Raw genomic sequence first — 20,717 nt, 5'->3', positions numbered from 1 at the left:
TCCACCCCCCACAACTCCTCCATCAGACATGGTCTTCCCCATACTGTCAAGCTTCTCCATCTGAAGTCTCTGAACCTCCACACTCCGTTTATGGCTTTTCATTGCAACAGAGATATGTTCGTTGTCTGTGTTCACCATATTACAATAAGCCTGGGCTACTGGCTTATCATATTTTATTTTGAATGAGCTGTATACTGGTTGATACTCCACAGTCATTCCTGCTTTGCTCCTTTCCTGGCATGAGTTGGAGAAATGAACCATGTCACAGCTTGACTTCCTTTTACATTCATTTCCAGGAGCATGAATTCCCACCCCACCCCCATAACAAGCCAGGATCCGTATGCCAAGGTTTAAGCCTCACAAGCCATTCTAGCTATTAGGGAGCAACAAACCATGATATAACGGGAAGTCAAGTGAAATTGTGGATTCCTGGTTTGCTGCTTCTGTTCACATCAGGGACAGACCGAAGGAGGAGTGTTCAGGAAGTGTGCACCAGTAATCAAGCTGCTCATGCATAAGAAGCCACAAGAAACCAGCAATCCTGGCTTTTTGTGACATATGAATGTGCCAGTTTATATACCAGGCACGTCCAACAGGTAGATCGTGATCTACCAGTAGATCACTGGACTTCTGCGGTAGATCACTGGTAGATCACCGGCTCCCACCAAAGAAGTTCAACAACTTTGACCTGAACCCCCCAAAAGGGGGTAGATCACTGCCAGTTTTTAACTCTGTGAGTAGATTGCAGCCTCTTAGGAGTTGGCCACCCCGATGTAAACCGTGTTTATTAGTTTTTCACAGACAGTTTCTGCACCGATCATCATTCTCTGCCTTTTACTCCTCAGCTGTTAAGTGAGCTGGACAAAACCAGAACATCATGGAAATGGATATTTTAGCAATGTTACCAAGGGGCGTTGGGAGCAATGAATGAAAGTTACAGCAGAGTTATATTGCTATTTGGTAACTCACTAAAGGGACAGATAAATAGAAAGTATACCACTGTGTACTGCTGGAGGCTACTTGAGGCTGGCGACCATATTTTTTATATTGTAGTTCTTAAACTGTGGTCTGCATTTTCAGAATGTCCCCTAAACCACAATGAAAATAACAGAAAAATGCTTAAGAGCTAGAGGTTTCTTTGAAGTTTCCATTATATACTGAAGCAGTGATCTACTTTACCTTGGGCGGGGTGTGTGGAGGGGAACCAACAGCAGCTTGACCATTTAGTCAAGATAGGAAAATATGGCCATTTGCAAAACAAACAAACAAAAACTATCAAAGCAGAGTAGTGGTCTCAAGGCAGAAGAGTTAAGTGCAACAAGCAGCTGATTCTGATGGATGGTGCACAGTTGTAAAGCTTTCTTGAATGTGCCTCACTTGAACTAGCCGTGATGGCTACGCTCTGCCTCCACAGTCAGAGGCCGTAATGCTTCTAAATACCAATTGCCAGAATCCACAGGAGGAAAGAGTTCTCTTTTGCTTAGGCCCTGCTTGCAGGTTTCCCACAGGCATCTGATTGGCCACCGTGAGACGAGGATGCTGGACTAGATGGGTCCTTGGCCTGATCCAGCAGACTCTCCTTATGCACCAGTATCTGGAGGCAGAGGTTGAGTGGATGAGAGCAAGCAAATTAAAGCTGAATGCAGGCAAGTCAAAGGTGATACCGGCAGTGAATCTTCAAGCCTCAGACAGAATGCGACACTTTTCCTATCTGAAGAGGCACACAGCCCAGGTCTGTTCCTGGGCCCAGTTTTGCTTTTAGAGAAGCAGCAAGTAGTGACAGTGGCCTAAGGAGGTGGGAGAAATGTGTTTGCATTATAATGCAAATTTACCAAATTTGCACTTCCAGTGCACACACTGAAACACAGCTCTCCAGTATGGAATAAGATAAAAAAGGACCTGGAGGTGTGGGGTAGAATGAAATTCTCATTTTGGGGAAGAATTGCAACGATAAAGATGAATGTGCTACCGAAAATGTTATTTTTATTTCAAACAATACCAATAATAAAAGGAGTGATATCAAGATATATTTGGCAGGGCAAGAAACCAAGAATTAAATTTAAGATATTAACTGACGCAAGAGAAAGAGGAGGTTTCGCCCTGCCAGACTTGAGGTTATATTATGAAGCGTCATGTCTTTGTTGGTTGAAAGAATGGATGAAGTTAGAAAATAATGAATTATTGGATTGAGAAGGTTATGATAATAGATTCGGTTGGCACGCGTATTTATGGTATGATAAAAAAAGAATACATAAAGGGTTTGAGAACCACATCTTTAGAGGATCTTTGATTGGAGTTTGGAATAGGTATAAAAATGTATTAGAACCAAAGATTCCACATTGGTTATCACCATTAGAGGTTATGAGTATTAAAAGATAAATATGAGCGGGAGATGGATAACATATGAGAAACTATTAAAAAAGGAAGGAAATAAGTGGAAATTGAAACCATATGAAGAAGTAAAAGAATATGTTAAGGATTGGCTGCATTATTTTCAGTTAAATGAAATGTTTAAAAAAGAGGTTTTAGAGGGGGGATATTCTGAAAAAGAATCTAGATTTCAACAAGAAATCTTAAGCAATGAAGTGCAAATTTTATCTAAAATGTATAAAATATTGTTGGAATGGAATACTGTGGACGAAGAGGTTAAATCTGTTATGATTAGTTGGGCTAGAGATTTCGGATATCATATTGAATTTGAGAAATGGACTAAATTATGGAAGGATGGGTTAAAGTTTACAGCTTGTACAACGATTAAGGAAAATGTTATGAAGATGTTATATAGATGGTATATAACACCAGTAAAACTGGGTAAAATGTATAAAGTGTGTAATAAATGTTGGAAGTGTAAGGAGACAGAAGGAACATTTTACCATATGTGGTGGGAATGTAAGAAGGTAAAAAGCTTCTGGGAGATGATCTATAATGAGTTAAAGAAAATGCTGAAATATACTTTTGTTAAAAAACCAGAAGCTCTCTTGTTGGGAATACTGGATAATGAAATTAGTAAAAAATATGTGAAATTAGTTTTGTATGCAGTAACAGCAGCCAGAATTTTGCTGGCACAGAAATGGAAACAGGAAGTGATGCCCACGAAAGAAGAATGGAGGATGAAACTGATGGAATACGCAGAAATGGACAGATTGACGGGGAGAATTAGGAACCAACGTGACCAGAGATTCTCCGTGGACTGGAAGAAATTTACAGAGTATATCAAAAATTTCTGTGATGAGCAAATAACGTTCGTTGGCTTTCAAGAAGCTCTGTGAAATTACTGTTAGAAATATTGTTTAAAAAATATGATGTGATTAAGAGTATTTGAGTGCAATATAATATTGGGAAATGTGAGACGAGGATAAAAAATAAACGGAAAATTATCAGACAAGCTGAGGGAAGTTCTGGAAAAAAGGGTTTAAGTTAATAATGGATGTATAATTTTGTAAAAATGTTTTTTTTTATGGAAAATCTAATAAAAAATATTTATTAAAAAAAAGAAACACAGCTCTCCTGTGAACTTCCCTGTTCTCCAAATGCTTTGCTGCAGTTCTCCCCCTAAATAATGTGTGGAGGCATCAACAGACCAATGTTTACTGGGTGAGAGAAGCATAGCATGTCATCCAAGAAAAACAAGAGAAGAACTGGGGAGGGGGGAGGGGGGAGGCAGCCCTATCCTGCATTAGAAGATGCAAGCAAAAACACCTACTATTTAGGTATGCTGGAATCAAGAGAGAAACCCATCCATGTATTTCACTTGGGGCAGACACTCTCCGTGAAGCCAGCTGCTTGCTAGATGGGTTGTGGTTGCTTATAATTTCACTTGAAACGGGTGTGTGGGAGGCTGCATTCTCTACGTGCCATTCCCTTCTACCTCCGAGGAGGCAGAAATTCAGAGCAGAAATCAGGAAACATCCTTTTCCTGTGGAACACTTGGTCAGATTAGCCTAGATTCAACATAACTCAGTGTCTCAGTCAATTGACGACAACCGTGTTGGGCTGCTGCCCATGTGATGGATCCAATGACTCCGGAGTTTTGCCTACTGGTATATTTCTGAATGTATTCATGCATTGCATTTTGCAAGCAAGAACTTCATTCTGGAAGGAACAGGAGAAGCAAATTCTTTCCCCCTCTAAAGTCATATTGCCCTTCTTCACTCCATTTTCAAATGAGAGCTGGAAGAAAGGTTGCTTAGAGTCTCAAGCCTGCCTAAGATCTAAGAGAAGTGTTAGCAAAAAGACTGGATATGTCCATCTAAGTGCTGGTTTGTGTAATGTGGATCTCCTTATTACAGCTCCAGTAAGGAATCTTTCACTTGTGAGTTATTATTGCCCACTGTCATTCATTTCAGCGATTCGACTGCAAAAGCCTTTGAAGGACCTTCATTTTATCGAAAGGCTATACCATGTATCCAGTATGCCAGTATTCAGTATTGCTTTCAAAACTAAGGATTCTGGAAGCATTGCTTGATATACATGATAGATAGCTGGTGGGCTATTCCCTTCTCATTCCAGTAGGAGTGAGTGGAGAGATGTTTTCTTTTGCCCAGACATTTTCTGCTGCCTCTGTTCTGTATCACAGGGAAAGTCCAGGAGAAAGTCCAACTGAGGAAGTCACGAGTTGAATTGCTGTGGCCCCCATAGACTGCAACCCTCAGAAATAGCAGGCATTGAGATGTGATGTGTTAAAAGCTGAGGGTAACACAAAAGAATATGAGAAGAGATTTACACCATGCACAGGGCAGGGACCCTTTCATCTTACCAGTTCCAGCTTGCAGATTCCTCCAAGTCCTCATTTATTGTATTCCAGAACACTGCATCCCTGTTGCATTCGCTGGCAGCTCATTTCTAATATAATATTGAAAAAATGGGGTAGGTATGGGGGAATAATAAAACCTGGCATCATTGTGTATCTGGAGTTTGGAATGTACAGGGATCATGCAAGTAGCTGGATTAGCCTTTCTTGCATCTACGTTCTTACAAAAAGAAGCCAGATGTCTACCTGGTGAAGGCAGTGGTTGGGGGTGGAAGGGGGGATTTAATAAATGCAATGAGAACCTTATGCCAAGACCTAAGTCTGCAGCAATTCTAGAACATGGATCCTGAGGGATGGCTCATGAGAGTTAAGACTGTGTTGTATCACCAGCTTCTGGCCAAATGAAGGGAACAGCAATAGATTACCACACCTTTTTTTAAAACAAACAAACAAACAAAAGCACTCCAGGAGGGAGGAATTCAGAGAATGGAACTGTGGGGGAAGGACACTTATCACTTCCTTTACAGTTTTCCCATAAACCCTGCTTCCCTGGTTTGTAAGGGGAAACATGCATGTGAAACCCAAAGGGTTTGTAAACAAGAGTGTGTAAAAATAAGAGGCAGGGACAGTTAAGCACCCTTTTCTTATCCACCACAACTTCTCTGATCTAATTAACATCCACCTTAAAAGGTGTGTCTGCAATAAGCAAAACAAAAGCACCAGGGCACCGTGAAACACTTTACTGCATTACTGTAGCTTACTGCTAAGAAGGCACAGAACAAGCAATCCATGATGCTGCCATGCAGATTTGCCCTGACAAGATTATTGTGGGTTTTCATAGGCTGCAGGGTGTAGACCATACATCCTTTGATGGTGAAAGGTAAGTTCTTTGGCTGAGGTATCCATAGAAATCAGACCAATGTTTGCAAGATGAGCACTAAAGATAACAGGAAGACAAACCACCTTCTAGTTACTTGAACCAACTTACTAGCATGCCCACTTATACATCACCAAAAAAGAGGGCAAAGGCAGACACAGATTTGCATTGCATGTGTTTATGATAATTTACATCTGACTAATTTGTTGAAATACAGCACATTTCACCGTCATGGGGGAAACTGTGTGCCTGATCAGTTTTTCTGTCCCAGTGCTACTAACTGTTGATAGGCAACTTCAAGCCCCCCATCCTGATCTTCCTCCTGAGGGTTCTTGACCATGAAACTGGACTTGGGCCAGACAGCACTTCAAAAAAGAAGAAAAGAAAAGAAAAGAAAAGAAAAGAAAAGAAAAGGGAAAAAAGAGGACACATTCAAAGAGAGGACTGTCCTCTGACAGCCCTGAAATAGGGAACAGTCCTCTGAAGTATGACATGTGGCCACCCTAACCACAACACATTTAGTGTCTCTGTGTGTGCATGGAGGGAGTAGATTTCCCATGAAGGCTGGGGAGACAACCAGCATTAGTATCTCTACCAGTCATTGGTTCTGGCTCCAGTTACTGTTGTCTTCTAGCCTTCTGCCCTACCCATCCCAATGGGCACCAGCTGCCATTGGCAGTGGAAGTTAGTCCATTAGGGTAGTTCCCCATCAAGCTCAGTCTGCCCTCAGCCAGCCCCTACCTGCCTATCTCCTCACTTGCAAGCAGTCTAGTGGGTGAGGCTGACTCAGGCATCTATTCTTTCTGATCCTCCTTAATCTCAATGTTGTCTTTGTGGGACTCAGGAGGGAAGATAATGGTGATGAAACAAAAACGGACAGGCTCTGCCTCTCATTGGCTCTCATTCTGCCAATATTTGCTTTGGCTCCTGCTGACCTCTCTGCCTGTCCTGATGGGGACCAGCCTCCACTGACTGCTGGTCATTGCCCACATGATTAAAACCAAATCCAGAGTCTTATGTCTATGCCAGACCTTTGCCAAGGTGTCTTCTCCATTCCTAGGCCCCAGAATACTGTAATGAAAACACGGAGGGCCTGATGAAGAACAGCAAATGTTGACTCTTCCTCACCTACCCTTGTGCTCAGGCAGAGGTCAGCTGGTTAAAGGGAGGTCCCTTCCTCTCCTCCTTGTCTGTCTCCTACACAGCTGGTTTCTCGTTGAGGGTCCTTCCCTTCACACAGTGTCCCCTATGCGACCCCTTGGCAGGTTGGGGGAGTGAAGAGAAAAGGTATGTTAAGGGCTTCTCTGTTTCCAGCAGACCACCCAAAAGCACAACCAAGGAGGCTGGATAGAAGAATGATTTCTTACTTTCTTTCCTCTTGTCCTGCCAAAAATCTCAGAAAGCACCAAACCTCTTTCTCTCCACCCCCGCCACATCAGAAAGCTCTCCCGCCACCCCCACCCCCTTTTTTTGGCCTTATCCTGGCATGATATAGCAAAGGGCAACATTTCTCAAAAGGGACCCACAATCACTTTTATCTGATGGCAGATTTAAAATTAAGAAAACAGGGAGGGGGAACGACACCAACAAAAGTTCTCATGATCTCATCATTTGATATGCAAATTCTGGGGAGGGGGTTGTGTGGTAGCCCCTCTTACCGCCAAGGAGCGGAAGTCATTTGTCAGCTTCATTGCCATTTCGTCCAGCAAAAGAGAGAGAGAGAGAGACAGAGAGGGTGCCTATAAAATGTGGCGACACTCCCCGCCTGAGATGAAACAATATTCTGAAAGAGACATTTCATTCAAATGCAGTCTTAATAGGTGCGGTCTAGCTGCAGCCAGATGCAGAAGAGAATTTGATTGGCCGGGGCTAGGCGCAGGGGTTTGGATGGAATGACCTCAGCCTTCTGATTTTAAAATAATGTTGCTTTGGAATTTAAGGGAATCAAGGAAGTAGGGATAAAAAGAATGAATGTTTATTGTGTGCCAGGAAAGACTCCCAACCCATCCATCTGTTCCACTTCGCTGTGTCACACAATGAATGTCCAAAATTTTTGGTGAATGTTGAATTGATGCCCACATGGGAATACTGACAAACCCAGTTGTATAACCAAAATGTTTAGATATACTGTATATACTGGCCAATGTTTCTGACATGCACCAATGAATGCTGACGATGGCATTTAGGCAATATCTTTGAGTCTGTGGACATTCATAACATTTGTCCACCAGGGATTGTCAACATTCCTTTATGAGTATCAACTGTTACCAAATCTCAGACATTCAGTGAAATATAATATATTTTGTGTGTGTGTGTAACATCATCAGGATAAATGCCATCATTCTTACATACTAATGGAATGTGAATAAGACCATCAGTGGCTATACAACGGCTCTGTCCTTGCCTCTGTACACCAGTTGCTGGGAGTGGGGACAGTGCTTTTGCACTCAGGTCCTGCTTGGGGGTTCCCCATAGGCCTCTGGTTGGCCAATGAGAACAGAGCACTGGACGAGAAGGGTCAGTGGCTCCAGGACCTGCTGAGCACCTCACTGCATAGATTCTCAACATAGCCAGAGACTGCAACCCACAGAGTAGATGCCTTTTGTGATGGACTCCCAAGTGTCTGGCTGGCATGCTAGGAAGTTGTTGAAACCTCTAGCACACAAGCTGGCTTTAGTTTGGCTGCCTACATATAGCATCTTTGAAAAAGGAAATGCATCACCAAGAGAGATGACAAAGGAAGACAGAGAGTTGCATAAAATTTGCACATTTCAATTTAAAAGTATAACTGCAACTGTAGAAATAATTGCTCATATTTAAACAGAAATACAATGCATCTCACCACTGGTGTGGGGGAAGCTTTGTGCCTGCTCAGTTCGGGTGCAAATAATTGATGGGTAAGGGCCCCCACTCCTGCATTTAAGTTTTCTTGATCTTTAAATGAGGCATGGACTAGACAGCCCCTTGAAACAGAGGGCACTTTCAAGCAGAGGATTGTGCTCTGTAAAGCAGAACACATGGTCACCCTGGTGAACAACCTACACTCCTCACTTTGATTTTAGGCAGCCCCCAGCCTAATTAAATGGGGGATTCTGGTCACTTTTGGCTCTGACCTCACTCAGCACTGCCTGTTGAGGCACCCACATACTACCACTGCAGCTCCCAGTAGATTACCCAAAATAAAATGAGACCCTCGGCAGGAAAAAAAAGGCTCCCCACGCTTGCTCTAGCACAAAAGTAGATCTTCTTTCTTTGAGTATCTGGGCTATCTATCTTTAATATTATACAGGTGAATCCCTCCGTGTATATGTCTTCTTTGAAAAGACAGAGAAATGTTATGTGTATGCAAAATCAACGGTCAGAAGCATAACAAATTAGTCATTTCTCTGGCAATCTTCAGCGCACAATTAGAAGTCTTACATCATGTGTCCTCTCTATAGTCTTCTGACTGAGGTTGAGAAATAGTGACTGCCCAGGACCACCCAGTGAGTTCCATGGATGATCTCACTTGAACTGGGTTTCCCAAGCCTGACATGATTTGAGTGTCCCATTTCAGCATACCAGCCATCATACTGGCCTAAATAAACCAGTACCGTCATCGGGGTGTGACTACAGAGCGTCTAAGCGAGCCAGTGGAGGTGTGTGGCAATAGTAATCCCAGTGATCAGGACATAGATTCAAGGCTATTAACACTATCCCCACCCTCCTACTTATAAAGACTACACTGACATGAAATTCTTCTCATCCCACAGATCAGAAAGGGACCTGCCCTTTTTATCTACCCTGCTGGAGTTAGAATCAACATTCATCTATACAAGTCAACATTGAAGCTGTGAGCTTGGAACCTTGCCAGAGCACATGCATCATGGTTGAATAATGTTCTGTTGTGACTAGTATGGAGAAAGGTGTCCAACTATGGAGACCAAAGAGTAGGAACAGTCACGCTCTCCCTTCATCCCAGACAATGTTGCCTCTTAGTTCCACCTTTTTTATTTCCATTCATGTATACTGAACTCAAGGTAAGAACATAGGAAGAGCCTTCTGGATCAGAGCCTAGCATCCTGTTCTCACAGGGGGCAACCTGTGGGAAACTTTCAAGCAGGACCTGAGCACAAGAGCACTCTCTCTTGTGGTCTCCAGAAAAGGTATTCAGAAGCAGCTGTGGAGGGAGAGCATGGCCCTCATAGCTCGTAACCATTGACAGCCTTCTCCTCCATCAATTTGTCCATCACTGCCTCCTGTGGGAGCAAGCTCTATAGTTTAACTAAGTGCCTCTACATCTCCATTTCTTTTTTTGCACCACAGCTTGGAAGCTGTGATGCAAAACAGTAGCAGCAAACATACTGGTAGCTGTTGTTGTCTCGTCAGCAGTCACTATCCACAGTCACATGCATTGGAGCTCCGTGAGAAGGCAGGATTCAGGGACAGTGGTCCAAAAGAATGATTTCTACAAACACTGACACCTATTGGCTGAATTCAAGGAAGTCAAGTGCAAACAATTTTCACAAACAAAGGTGACGGGGGTATGGGAAGGAGCAAGGTTTGACTCAAGGGGTCTTTTTCACAGAGCGATCCTGAAAGCTCAGACCTAACCCACATGCCTCTTACGTATTTCATGTAATTTACTGCACACATGGTAGAAATATATCTGACAAAGTATAAAACATTTTTGTTAAACAACAACCCCCCAAAAAGAGAATAAATGAAAGGAAGAAAAGAATGCAAAGAAAAGAATTGGCCCATTGTCCTGCTGTTTAAAATATGAGACACCACAGCATAGACTTTAAAATTAATAGAATGGGCTGAAAATATATTATGTGTCATCCTGTATAATATATTTGAAAGAGCATGGCAGAGGCCCTGGACTGTAATATGTTCCAGCTATATTCTAAATGCCGGTGTAATATATTTTATGCAGCATGTGGCATACCAATTATATATGCATACAGACTGAGAGAGATAGTAAGGGAGAACCACACTGTGGAAAAAACTCTCTAACGCAGCCATCTGATTAAGATAAAGAAGGCTGTGAGTAAAACCACCACAATAAACATGGTAAACTTGCAGTGCTTTTGTTTTGCGTATGCAAGTCCATATGGGGATTATGCACACCAATTCTGAAGTTAATCCATGGTGTGTATATGAGCCTTCAAAAGACCAGCTACAAATAGGAGGACCACCTTTCTACACTCCGATATCTCCACATTATGCAATTGGAATAAAGTATGTGGATTAATAGAAATGTATTTAGTTTTCCCCATGCACTCCAAGATCTATAATCTTGTGGTGCAGAGACAGGTAGGTGGAGTTGAAAAATTTGCATTCTAAGGGAAAGATGGGCCTATGGGAACTATGAAAGCAGGGCTCTGGTGCCTGGAGTACTCAGGCAGTGAGAGAGGCAAAGTGATCATCATAGCTATGGGAATTTATTTCAATATACACATTTTGTGTGCACTTTTGCCTAATACTCTCATTTTTAAAAAGCAATCCCCCCCAAAAAAAATTTATGTATGTTACTTTTACTAATATATGCACACTTTACCCTAGTCTGTGCATTTTGTACATGTTACTTGGTTGGAGAATTACAGTGCAAAATTCAGAAAAGTGTGAATTCCGAAGAGTGGCTGTCTTTTGGTTTGTGCATTGTTCTGGAAAATGCAGATTAGGGAAATTTGCTTTTAAATGCAAGCAGAATCAAATGTCTTCCCCATCCCTTGTTTGACCAAGCGCAGCAAAACATACTTTGGCTTGGGTTTGTTTGGGGTTGAGAAATAAAGGTTTATGCTTCAGGCTTCTGAGAAAAGGACTAGTCTTGAGTGGGGAAAGGGCTGCATTCTCTCAGGAGTAATTCATCGTGGGGGGAGCAGAGAGGAAAGTGGAGTAGATCAAAGTTAAAGGTAAGTGGGACCATTCCCCTTTCTCTTTCTGTCAACCCTTTGCCCCTCTTCACCCTATTTTTCCCATGCCACCCACATGCAATTGGATCAATGGCTGCATGAAATTCAGTCTAAGCTTTCAAGTTGCCACCTCTGGTCCTGAATGAAGAGAGGGGTAGCCACCACCAATGTTTTCAGGAACAGGATTCCAAATGTAAGGAATAGCAAGGGTGGAGTGATTTAAGAGAGCTTTTGGGCGATTTAGAGGAGCAAAGTCAGTGTTAGCAGCTTGTAGACTCCGGCATGAATCCACATGCTCCTTTTCGATACGCTCAAGTCACCGTGATATTTTCCATCAGTTTCACATGGCAGATATTTCTGATGCATGCACTTCCTACATGGGGGGCAGCTGATATGTACACCATGTCATTAGAAAAGCATGAGGACTAGGAGGCTCACAGACATAGTAAATACCGGCTGTCAGCATGAGAAATTGACAAGATAAAGTCATCTTGTAAGGATTCCACTGTGTCAAAAGTAAATCAGGTCTTAGTTACAGCTATTCAGGTCAAGACTAGGAGGGCTCCCAGGTGAGTTCAGGTTGCAGCTTTTGGCATCTATCAGTGCATGGTGTCCAACTGAATGCCAAGGTTTAGGGTGAATTTCCTGCTGTGTATCATGCTAAAGTTTGTTCAGAGCAAAGTTCAGTTCAACTAAGCATTAAGTGCTAAGTTAGTAATGTGAGCATGCACTGGCCTGTGTTGCCTTATGCAACAACTTCTCATTTAGCTCACATTAGGATTCTAAAGGAGCACAGAGGTGGTGGTGCTCCACAAAAGCACCTCCCCTCCAAGCAATATCTCAAATATCAGAACATAGTGAGCAACAGTAGGAGGAAAGCTAAACTAGACTTGCCATACGTCAGGAAAATTCCTGACATGCCCTGGTTTTCAGGTGTAAAAATGGTGTCTGGGGGGAATTTGGCCAAATCGGCAAAATGCCAGGGAAAACCCGGATGTATGTCAATGCGATGGAAAAAGCAGCGAAAACAGCTCAAGAAGCTTAAAATCACTGTAGATTCCCCCCCAAAAGCTCAACAATCCAGGTTTGTTCCCCCAAAAAGCAACAACTTTGCAGGTGTCAGACATTTTACTTCAAATATGGCAACTCTAGCAAAACACTCCTCTCTCCCAAATTTTACATCGCTACAGGAGACCAATTTCAACTTGGACAGGAGAGTACAGAAGAGAGCAACAAGTATACTGGGGTATAAACTCTGTTTTCATGCTGCAAGACTATCACATCCACCAAAGCCTTCATCAGCTGTTAGAAAAACATTCGAAGTCCAAGATGCAGATAACTAAATGAAACAGTCATGGCTCGTGAAATGGGACACTGCCGCAGAGCTTCCCTCATAGCTCTGGTGGCACTGGGACTGGGATGGGGGCAGGGTACTGTGACAGCAATGGCAGCAAGAGGAGGAGCACTGGGTTGTTATTGGTGGTGGGCCTAGATGGGCTAAGGGGCTTTGGGGAGGGGGGTTGTTGAGGGATAGGGGGTATGTGGGATTGGTAAGTGGAGTGGAGCAAGCAGAGATGCAGCCCCCAGTATGGACATATTTAGAATGTGGGTACAAGCCTATCCTCTTTAGGAGATATCCTTGCATTCTGCCTATCGGTGACATTATTGTTGTTTCCAACACACATGCCAACTACCATGGAGGTTGAAAACAGATTTTTGTTGTTACTGGAGCCAATTTCTTAAGGTTCTGAAAGTAGATATTTCTTATTTTGTATAGCAAAAATTCATCCCCATTGAAATACAGTGGTACCTCGGGTTATAGACGCTTCAGGTTACAGGTTCCGCTAACCCAGAAATAGTACCTCGGGTTAAGAACTTTGCTTCAGGATGAGAACAGAAATTGTGCAGCAGTGGCACGGCAGCAGCGGGAGGCCTCATTAGCTAAAGTGGTGCTTCAGGTTAAGAACAGTTTCAGGTTAAGAACGGACCTCCGGAATGAATTAAGTACATAATCCGAGGTACCACTGTACTCCAGCTTTTGAACACTAGTTTTTGAAATGGTTTGTTAGACTTATGCAAATTGTGAAACAATTTTATTTCATGGTGGTGAATCCTGCTCTGTACTCTTCTGAATAATGAATTCTAAAGGTAAGATGGTATGTAGGTGTGAAGGAGAATAAGTCCATTTCTACACCTATGGAAACCCCACCTTGCTTTGCCAGGGACAAGGTAAGATCAGGAGGGATGCTCACTTATAGGTGAGGAGATGGGGCTGGCAAGTGGGGTGGGAGAGGGGGGAGAATGAAGGGAATTGGACTGTCCCAACTCACAGATTCATGAAGTGTTAGAGCGACTGAAAAACCCCAACCAAATAATTTCCAGATGCATCTTTTGCCCCAGCAGCCAGATCCATGTTGCCTCCTGGGCACACCAGGTCACTTTCCCATCAGGTCTTGGGGGGAGAGAGAGAAAAAGGAGACAATAGCAGAGCTTCTCAAGCCTCATCTGTCTTCTTGCCGTCAGGCCTCTGGCAATGAAAGCCAGATTATGCTGGGGTGGACTCATAATGAACTAGCTGCACTTCACCTGGCTTGCAGGCACATGGCAGATCATAAAATCAAATAAAAATCAGATTTGATTGGGAAGCATGTTTTGCAGAGATGGCCCTGGCATCCAAATGCTTTCCAGCAAAGCACAGCAAGATCTGTACTTGCAACAACAGTGCTAAGGGGATGGTTGCAGATGTTCTTACTACTTTCACCCTGGGATTCTCAGACTCTGACAGCATCTAAGAGTTGCATACTGCAAAAATCCTAGGTACAGTTGGGAGAGGCCAGCTCAGGCAAAATATTCCCAGCAATGGTGATGGAAGTTATTGGAGGCTGCCTTCATTGGAGGCTTTTAAGCAGAGGTTGGACATCATTAGATCCCTTAGATCTATCCAATTACCGCCCAGTTTCGAATCTTCCATTCCTGGGTAAGGTGATTGAGAGAGCGGTTGCTGAACAGCTTGGTAGGTTTCTGGATGAAACATCGGCTCTGGATCCATTCCAGTCCGGCTTCCGCGCTGGTCATGGGACCGAGACGGCTCTGGTCGCCCTAACAGATGATCTCCGCAGGCAGCTGGATCGAGGCGGGTTGGGGCTGCTGATTCTTCTAGACCTGTCAGCAGCCTTCGACATGGTCGATCACGAACTCCTGGACCACCGCCTTGCCGACGTGGGGATCCAGGGCACAGTCCTTCAATGGCTGCGCTCGTTTCTCTCTGGTCGGGGACAGAGGGTGGCGCTTGGGGGGGAACTGTCATCCCGCCACTCCTTGGTGTGTGGAGTGCCCCAGGGTGCGATACTCTCCCCGATGCTTTTTAACATCTTTATGCGCCCCCTCGCCCAGCTTGTCCGGAGTTTTGGGCTGGGCTGCCATCAGTATGCTGATGACACCCAACTCTATCTGCTGATGGATGGCCATCCTGACTCGGCCCCAGACACACTGATCAGATGCTTGGAGGCTGTGGCTGGATGGTTACGTGGGAGCCGGTTGAAGTTAAATCCTTCGAAGACAGAGGTCCTCTGGCTGGGACGGGACGATATGGGATTGAGGGGGCAACTCCCATCTCTTGCGGGGGTGCAATTAGTGCCAGCACCGTCCGTTAAGAGTTTGGGTGTAATCTTCGATACCTCCCTCTCCATGGAGGCGCAGATTGCAGCTATAACAAAGGCGGCATTTTTTCATCTCCGCCAAGCTAAGCAGTTGGCTCCTTACCTCTCTCGCCCTGACCTAGCCACTGTGATCCACGCGACGGTCACCTCCAGACTGGATTATTGTAACTCGCTCTACGTGGGGCTGCCCTTGAGACTGACCCAGAAACTCCAGCGGGTGCAGAATGCTGCAGCGAGACTCCTTACGGGGTCTTCGCTGCGGGATCACATTCATCCGGTGCTATACCAGCTGCACTGGCTCCCGATGGAGTACAGGATCAGGTTTAAGGTGCTGGTTTTAACCTTCAAAGCCCTATACGGCCTAGGACCCTCGTATCTACGGGACCGCCTCTCCTGGTATGCCCCACAGAGGAACTTACGGTCTTCAAATAAAAACATCTTGAAGGTCCCAGGCCTCAGAGAGGTTAGGCTGGCCTCAACTAGAGCCAGGGCTTTTTCGGCTGCGGCTCCAACCTGGTGGAACGCTCTGTCACAAGAGACAAGGGCCCTCCAGGACTTGACATCTTTCCGCAGGGCCTGCAAGACAGAGCTGTTCCACCAGGCCTTTGGTCAGGGCGCAGCCTGACCCCCTCCTTTGGCAATCTTTACAATACTTTAGTTTATGGTTGCCATCAATTTTGATTTTAATTAATTCTTTGATGTTTTTATAATGTTGCACTATTTTAGTGTTGTTAGCCGCCCTGAGCCCGGCTTCGGCTGGGGAGGGCGGGATATAAATAAAATTTTTTATTATTATTATTATTATTATGTCCACCTGTCACGGATGCTTTAGCTGAGTTTCCTGCATTGCATGGGGTTGAACTAGATGACCCTTGGCGGTACCTTCTAACTCTACAATTCTATGATTGTGCTGAGCACCTTGAGTTGGGAGGACTATCTTGGGCCATCCTTGGTCATCACAGCGCAGGTTTGCGGCTGCTGATGCCAGTGGGGAGTCATTGCAAGCCATCAGCTGGGCATTTGCACTGTGCTGACGCCAGCTGACTCGTAGCCCCATGACCATCCCATGTGACCCACAGGGAAAGGCATCTAGCTACCCTCCCCCTTGGGCACCACTCGGTGGTTTATTACTTCCCAGTATACCACCCCACTGGCTGCAACTGCCAGCCATTGTATGTTAAATCATAGCATCACAAAAGAGAATCTTCCCTCTCTTCTATAGTTCTCCAGAAACTAAATGATAAAAGGAGCTGTTTTGTACTGAGTCAGGCCACTGACTCATCTAGCCCTGTATTGTCTTTCTTTCCCAACTGGCGTTGGCTCTCTGCAGGCTTGGGCAGACTTCTTTCCTCCCCTCTGCCCTGCAACCTGATCAACATTTAACAGGAGATTCCAAGGACTGAAACTGATACTTTATATAAGCAAAGCACTAATTCTGCGACTGAGCTATGTGCCCTTCCTTGCAACCGCTCCACTTTTACAACACATGAGTGTTCCTGGAGTCCTTTAAAATAAAATGAGCCATGCCTAGCATAAGCAGGGTGCATCCTCTCCTGCAGTTTCCAGACCCTAAAACAACAGCAGCAGAGTGGCAAGCAGGCATTTCCCCAGCTGCAGAACGCCTTGTCCTTCTATGGACAGTTATGTTACTCCTATAGGACTGGGGCTAGAGGTATGGTAGCCTTAGGGGGGACTTCCATGGCTAATCATCTGCACAAGTCACTAGTGGCATCTCATGATCAATTGCACACAGACGTTGTGTGCAGACACTATTAGCATTTCAATTTTTTACACAACTGGGAATGCAAAGTCGCTGCTGACCTCATGCCATATGATAAAGCCACTTTCTAGAGGATGAGGAATTTTAAAGGAGCCCAGCAAAGTAAGCTAAAGTGACAACAACAACAATAACCATCACTTTTCTTTTCCCAAGATTAATGCAGGCTTTGCTCTATTGTATACTTAGCCTGATGGTTACCGTATTTTTCGCTCTATAGGACGCACTTTTTTCCCTTCAAAAATGAAGGGAAAATGTGTGCGCATCCTATGGAGCGAAGACGCCATAGCCCCGCGACCCTCTCCCGGCTGGAGAGGTGACGGGCGGCTATGGCAGGAGCTTCTATAGCCGCGCGTCACCTCTCCAGCTGGGAGAGCGCGCGCGGGGCTAAAGCAGCCCCCCGTGACCCTCTCCCAGCTGGAGAGGTGACGGGCGGCTATTGAGGCTCTTGCCATAGCCGCCCGTCACCTCTCCAGCCGGGAGAGCGCGCGGGGGGCTAAAGCAGCCCCCCGTGACCCTCTCCCGGCTGGAGAGGTGACGCGCCATAGCCGCCCGTCACCTCTCCAGCCGGGAGAGCGCGCGCGGGGCTAAAGCAGCCCCCCGTGACCCTCTCCCGGCTGGAGAGGTGACGGGCGGCTATGGCAGGAGCTTCTATAGCCGCCCGTCACCTCTCCAGCCGGGAGAGCGCGTGCGGGGCTAAAGCAGCCCCCCTTGACCCTCTCCCGGCTGGAGAGGTGACGCGCGGCTATTGAGGCTCCTGCCATAGCCGTGCGTCACCTCTCCAGCCGGGAGAGCGCGCGCGGGGCTAAAGAAGCCATAGCCCAGCGACCCTCTCCCGGCTGGAGAGGTGACGCACGGCTATGGCAGGAGCCTCTCCGCTGCGCCTTTCCGCTGCTCCCTGAACTGCTCTTTGGGGCTGGTGGTGGGCTTCCCCCTGCCAGCCCCAAAGAGCAGGTCGAAAGGAACCTGAAGCCTGGAGAGCGAGAGGGGTCAGTGCACACCGACCCCTCTCGCTCTCCAGGCTTCCAAGGTAGCCGCCTGAACGCACCTTAAACGGCACCTTGTTTTAGAGTGGGAAAACAAGAGGGGGAAAGTTCTCCCCCTCTCTGCACAGCGCCTCCTGCCACTTCGCTGAAGGGGCGCTGGGCAGAGAGGGGGAGAATTTTTTTTTCTTGTTCTCCCCCCTCTAAAACAAAGTGCGTCCTATTGTCCGGTGCGTCCTATGGTGCGAAAAATACGGTAATCTAGTCCTGTATAAGAAAAACTGGCACAGAGTGTTTCTTCCTTACCAGCTAGCCTCTCTCTTTGATTTCTCCTTTTATCTTCTCTGCTCATCCTCCCCGCAGCCTTCATGCCCTGTTCTGGTGACATGAAATCTACTAGTCTTCACTGAGGTCTGCTGTGGGAGGATTTAAGATTCCTGCGTCTTAGTTTGGGGGCATTACAGTTTTGGGACCATCTCTATTCCACCTTTCACTATTGGGGGGGGGGAATGTTGTTGTTCGACAGAAGTAGGTGAAATTTGCAGGCATATTGTATCATTCATTGCAGATAAAGCTTGACAAATTAAAAGCAAATAAATATGAGAGATTTGGGTTGGATACCTCTATAACGTGCTGTTTGCTTTTCCCAAATAGGAATATTCTCTAACCTTCTTTATTTTTTGCCAGAATTTGATGAAATTTGCAGGGAAGGTCACCCTGCCTGAGGATCTGAAGCCTGCTAAATTTCAGAACAGCTTCAGTGGTTTTTCTGCAAGCAGCAGAGGGCATTCTGTGGATTATAGGCATGAGAGGTGCCCCTGGGTAATAAACTTGCTGAACAACACACACAGAAGCTTGATAGATTTTGTGCTAGGTACCATTCAAGTTGATTTTCCTGTAGGAAGAACCAAAAGTAATTTGCTTTCTGGGTAAAAATCATACCTTCTCATTACAAATTAGACTTGTAATTCATGAAGCAACTCCTTCTCTTTCCCCCTTCCCACCCTGGTGTCTTCCTTAGACTTAGAGACATACATTTTGCCCTGGCAAAGCTGCTCCCCACTCCCAAAAAAGTAGGATTGAAAAGCACTGACAAAATAATTCCTTCTGATTGTAAACTAGACTTGTCAGTCACAATGGAGCTCTTCCTACACTCTCTCTTCACACTATGGTGTCTGTTCTCCCTTCCTCTATCTCTTACCCTGGCATTATGGTACAGTGGTACCTTGGGTTACATACGCTTCAGGTTACATAAGCTTCAGGTTACAGACTCCGCTAACCCAGAAATAGTACCTCGGGTTAAGAACTTTGCTTCAGGATGAGAACAGAAATCGTGCTCCAGCAGCATGGCAGCAGCAGGAGGCCCCATTAGCTAAAGTGGTGCTTCAGGTTAAGAACAGTTTCAGGTTAAGAACGGACTTCCGGAACGAATTAAGTACTTAACCCAAGGTACCACTGTACTTTTGGAGACATTAACTTTCAGCAGATACATGTCTGCATCTTTCTTTCTTTTTAATGTGGATCTCTGAGGTGCCACAGAGCACTTCAAGGGTTCCTGTTTTGTTTAATGCCCATCTTCTACAGATCCCACTTTCCCTCTGACGAGCCCAGGACATACATGTGAGGCATCCTGCTTCACATCGGGATTCAGGATTTATCCAAATCTAATGCACACCTTTTTCTAAACAATACCCTTGTCAAGGACAGATCCTGAAGCTGAGGCTCCAATATTTTGGCCTCCTCATGAGAAGAGAAGACTTCCTGGAAAAGACCCTGATTTTGGGAAAGATGGAGGGCACAAGGAGAAGGGGACGACAGAGGACGAGATGGTTGGACAGTGTTCTCAAAGCTACCAGCATGAGTTTGATCAAACTGCGGGAGGCAGTGGAAGACAGGAGTGCCTGGCGTGCTCTGGTCCATGGGGTCACGAAGAGTCAGACACGGTTAAACGACTAAACAACAACAAAAACTAGCTGGAAACCATTTTTAAGCAAATCTTATCTTCATGTTTCCCATGTGAAAATTGTCTGTATCAGAGTTCTCAAAAGAACCCTGACCCTGGAAGCCAGAGTCTCCTTATTTTAATCTCTGCCTGTTTTAGTTGAACATCCTCCTCCTTCATGTCTACCGCTAAGGACTTTTGCAGCATGCATTGCCAAACACCTCACCATTTCCCTCAGCACATAACAGAAGTGCAAGGCCTGAGCTTTGAACACTCCTTGCTCTATTTTAGTATCAAACAGTTGGGTCACTGTGGTCTTGCATAGCTAAAATTAGAAGAGATTAAAGTAATAGGAGTGGAGCCTGGGAAAGACTAAGACAAAACAGGTTTGCAGAGTAATCAATAGCAAACAAAAGAAAAATACATGTGGACTCAAATGCTCTTGGGAGTAGGGTTTATTCTTGTCTCACCTTGAAATGTGAAGGGGGGACCCTTTACAGAAATGGAATCAAAGTTTGTGCCTTGGTTTCAGTATATCTATCTGCAGCTGAAGGGATGTATTTTACTATTTTTGTCTTTTTACAAAATGCCAGCCATAATCTCATGTCCAATTAGACTATTTAGGCTCAACTGGTCCTGCAAGCTTCAAGTCTGTACACCCTGCCAGATCTAGATGAACTGACCTTTCAGCTCCACATTGACAAAGTCAATACAGTACATTGTACGTGATCAAAAAGTGACAGTGAACTCCCAAAGCAAATTCTAAAAACTGCTGGGCATCCTTTTCAGCCATTGTACTTGTCTCCTCCTGACATGCTGAACTCTGGCATTC

Source organism: Podarcis pityusensis, assembly GCF_964106645.2.
Source record: "Podarcis pityusensis genome assembly, chromosome: 1".
NCBI classification, from domain to species: Eukaryota; Metazoa; Chordata; class Lepidosauria; order Squamata; family Lacertidae; genus Podarcis; species Podarcis pityusensis.
Note: the sequence above shows the minus strand (reverse complement) of the source record.